A 5000-nucleotide genomic window follows, 5' to 3' on the forward strand; every position below is an offset into this window, starting at 1 on the left:
CTCGATTTTGAGGTACATTACCTCGAGTATTAGAGGCTCTTTGACCTCTCTTTTTATGTGCCTTATTTCTAGCATTAGGGGCTTTTTTTACCTCGATTTTGAAGTACATTACCTCTAGCCTTAGAGGCTCTTTGGCCTCTCTTTTTAGGTGCCTTATTTCTAGCATTAGGAGCTTTTTTACCTCGATTTTGAAGTACATTACCTCTAGCATTAGAGGCTCTTTGACCTCTCTTTTTAGGTGCCTTATTTCTAGCATTAGGGGCTTTTTTTACCTCGATTTTGAGGTGCATTACTTGTAGCATTAGAGGCTCTTTGACCTTTATCTTTAGGTGCCGTATCTATAGCACTAGGGGCATTTTGACCTCGATTTTGAGGTGCATTACTTCCAGCATTAGAGGGAGGCTCTTTGACCTCTTTTTAGGTGCCTTATTTATAGCATTAGGGTTTTTTTACCTCGATTTTGAGGTGCCTTGCTTTTAGCATTAGAGGCTGTTTGAACTCTTTTTAGGTGCCTTATTCATAGCATTATGGGCTTTTTGACCTCGATTTTGAGGTCCATTACTTGTAGCATTATTGGCTCTTTGACCTCTATTTTTAGGTGCCTTATTTATGCATTATGGGCTTTTTTACCTCGATTTTGAGGTGCATTACTTGTAGCATGAGTGGCTCTTTGACCTCTATTTTTATGTGCCTTATTCATAGCATTATGGGCTTTTTGACCTCGATTTTGAGGTCCATTACTTGTAGCATTAGTGGCTCTTTGACCTCTATTTTTAGGGGCCTTATTTATAGCATTATGGGCTTTTTGACCTCGGTTTTGAGGTCCATTACTTGTAGCATTAGTGGCTCTTTGACCTCTATTTTTAGGTGCCTTATTCATAGCATTATGAGCTTTTTTACCTCGATTTTGAGGTCCATTACTTGTAGCATTAGTGGCTCTTTGACCTCTATTTTTAGGTGCCTTATTCATAGCATTATGGGCTTTTTGGCCTCGATTTTGAGGTCCATTACTTGTAGCATTAGTGGCTCTTTGATCTCTATTTTTAGGTGCCTTATTTATAGCATTATGGGCTTTTTTACCTCGATTTTGAGGTCCATTACTTGTAGCATTAGTGGCTCTTTGACCTCTATTTTTATGTGCCTTATTCATAGCATTATGGGCTTTTTTACCTCGATTTTGAGGTGCATTACTTGTAGCATTAGTGGCTCTTTGACCTCTAATTTTAGGTGCCTTATTTATAGCATAATGGGCTTTTTGACCTCGATTTTGAGGTCCATTACTTGTAGCATTAGTGGCTCTTTGACCTCTAATTTAGGTGCCTTATTCATAGCATTATGGGCTTTTTGACCTCGATTTTGAGGTGCATTATTTGTAGCGTTAGCTCTTTTACCTCTATTTTGAGGTGCCTTATTTATGGCATTATGGGCTTTTTTACCTCTATTTTTATGTGCCTTATTTTTAGCATTAAGGTTTTTTAACCTCTATTTTGAGGTGCCTTATTTCTAGCATTAAGGGTTTTTTTACCTCTATTTTGAGGTGCCTTATTTTTCGTATTAGGGGCTTTTTTACCTTTATTTCAAGGTGACTTACCTCTAGCATTAAAGGCTATTTTACGTTTTCGTTTAAAGGCTCTTCGTTGCTCTTCTCTTCTGTCTGTTCTATTTTTTCATGATCCTTAGGTTTTTGGTTTCCTTTGATATTTCATCTTCCAGTTTCCTTAGTTCGTCTATTTCCTTCCTGATTTCATCGTATTCTTTCCTAGCTCGTCAGTTGCCTTATAGGTTTCAAGAGAGATTTCAGTGCCGTGTGTCTTCATTTCCTCAGATTCCTCAGAGAAATCGATGGCATCCATGTCTTTCTCCATCAGGCGATAAGTAAAGACAGGGATGCTATAAATTTTCTCTGCGTACGTCATCACGCTAAAGCGAACGATGAGCAACACAATATATTTACCAATACGATCTGGATATGTCCTTTTTTCAATGTCGAATTTTGGGACTATCCTGTTGAAGAACCAAAGGTCGCTCACCGTTCAGTTGAACCATTCTGTCTCCGTCCTTATTTCCTTAGTTCCAATAGTCTCCAAAATCCCAAGCAAAGGATCATTCAAGGCGCGTATATTATGTTATTCAAAGCTCGACAACTTCTGCAGCAACCACCAAAACCAGCTGTAGATGAAGGTGTTCCGAAGAACCTCCTGTTGATCCTGTATATATTTGTAATACACAATCCTCACAGTCAGTTTCCTATTCCAAAAATAGCCATTAACAATGTTCACTGCGTTGCATGCTTAGTTTGAAAAAAAAAAAAAAAAAGAGATCAGGTCTTCAGAAGTCATTTGAATCTCGGGGCGGAGCCGTTCAGAACTGCTCCGTGAAGATTCTGTACTGGAGTCATTTAGAACTCCAGGCTAAGTTGACGGCTATGTCTTCTGAAGCTTTTTGAAGATCCCGGAAAATTTTCTTCAGGTGCCGTTCAGGGAGCTCAGGAAGAATCTGTTCTGGAGTCATTCCGAACTCCATGCTAAGTCTATGACTGTTTCTTCTGAAAGCATTTGGAAATCCGGGAAGTTTCCTTCCCAAGCCGTTCAGAGATTCTGTTCTAGGGTCATTCAGAACTCTATGCTAAGTCTATGGCTATTTCTTCGGAAGCCATTCGGAGATCCGTGAAGATTTTCTTCCGAAGCAGTTTAGGACTCGCAAAAAAGCTTTTCTTTCGTTTCAATAAACCCATCATCATCATCATCATCATCATCATAATAATAATAATAATAATAATAATAATAAACTACATTTGAGTCTGAAAGTTCTAAAGTCGTTCAACGCTTGGATTAGCAATTTGAAGTAAAAGTTAAGAGACTGAATGGGAAGATGAGAAGATGATTAATACTATGATTTATCACTTTCATTATTAAGTAACGCCTGCAGCGCACTCGGCGATCGAACTCGGGTGAAGGATAATTGACGTTTTCAGCATTGAAATAACCGAAGGCTTCGACTTATTTTTTCAGGCTTCAGATTTGAAATAACCCATTTTCGGTACGAATCGCTATCAGAGCCGTTCGAAACAGAAAATACGTCTTGGAAAAACGCATTTCACGAGTACTTTACTGAAGAATTTACATTAGATGATCAATAATGATGTAATATTCACATGATTTTTCCAATGGAATTATTACTTTCTAGATTTTTTTTCGAAGGCGATGGATGTTACCATGTGTATATGTTATGTTTCTACCAATGGTTTATATATTCACACACACACACACACACACACACACACACATATATGTATATATATATATATATATATATATATATATATATATATATATATATATATATATATATATATATATATATATCATCTCCTCCTACCCCTATTTACGCAAAGGGTCTCGGTTAGATTTCATTAGTCGTCCCTATCTTGAGCTTTTAATTCAATACATTTCCATTCATCATCTACATCACGCTTCATAGTCTTCAGCCGTATAGGTCTGGGTCTTCCAACTCTTCTAGTGCCTTTTGGAGTCCAGTTAAACGTGTGTGTGTGTGTATATATATATATATATATATATATATATATATATATATATATATATATATATATTACACATATATATAAGTATATATATATATATATATATATATATAGATATATACAGTATATATAAATATATATACATATATATATATGAATATACTGTATATATATATATATATAAATATATATATATATATATATATATATATATATATATATATATATATATATATATATATATAAATATATATATGTATATATATGTATATATGTGTATGTATGTATGTATATATATATGTATATGTATATATATATATATATATATATATATATATATATATATATATATATATATATATATATATATATATATATATGCATGTACATTTGTGTGTCACCAGCCGTGACTGGTCCACTATAGAAAAAAGACCCCAGACATGCCACTTTATAAGATCGTTTTCTCTTCTTTTACAATCTCTAGGCCCAGGGACACATTCTACAATTCTTAATATTCATCTATTGTCTGATATTCTCATTATATGTCCTGCCTATGTCCATTCCTTTTTCTTATATGTTAGAAAATCTTCTACTTTAGTTTGCTCTCGTATCCAGGTTGCTCTTTTTATGTCTTTTATTGTTATTCTTAACATCATTCTTTCCATAGCTCTTTTAAGTTATAATCAGCTCACGTTGTAAGGCCTTTAGTAAGGCTCCAAGTGTCTGATGCTTAAGTTAATACTGTTAGGACCATCTGATTAATTAATTTCCTTTTTAGAAAAAAGACATTATATATATATATATATATATATATATATATATATATATATATATATATATATATATATATATATATATACATACATAAAAACATATAAAATGAATACACAACGTCTCATCGGCGTCCAAAATCGAAGACAGCTTCTCCTCGAACAGATCGTTCTGCAGATAGTTTTCAGGATAACAGCAGAAATACGTTTACTTTTCTCCATTAATTGTTTGGTATCGACATGTGTTTCGGATCGCTTCGAGACCCTTCTTCAGGACTGCATTTACTTTAGGAACTACACTTTAATATAAAGGTTATGCTGGTGAAAATTTGATCAAATTTTCACCAGCATAACCTTTATGTTAAAGTGTTGTCTGTCTTAAGTACATTTATTCATTAGCAATCTTTAGAGCTTCGTCCGTAACCTAGGTTGTCTCTGCATTTTCTTTGAACATTATCTTAGTTTTATTCATTTATTTCTAGTCCTACATTTCTGAATTCTCTATTCAAATCTTCTATTATCTTTTGCAATTCCTCCCATGATTCACTAATAGAACTCTGTCATCTGCAAATCTTAAGTTGCTAAAGTATTTCCAATTTGTTAATTCTTATATTTTCCCAATCTAAATTCTAAAAAACTTCTATGCATGCTGTGAATAATTTAGGAGAGAGGGGGTCACCCTTTCTAAA

General features: G+C 34.0%; 1 protein-coding gene across 2 annotated transcripts in view; it reads left to right on the plus strand.

The window, feature by feature from the left end:
• The window catches only part of LOC137614639 (uncharacterized), a 375918-nt gene that overhangs the window by 304937 nt on the left and 65981 nt on the right, over positions 1–5000 (plus strand). The gene's annotated exons all lie outside the window — the stretch shown is intronic.

Source organism: Palaemon carinicauda, chromosome 21 (genome assembly GCF_036898095.1).
Source record: "Palaemon carinicauda isolate YSFRI2023 chromosome 21, ASM3689809v2, whole genome shotgun sequence".
Classification (NCBI taxonomy): Eukaryota; Metazoa; Arthropoda; class Malacostraca; order Decapoda; family Palaemonidae; genus Palaemon; species Palaemon carinicauda.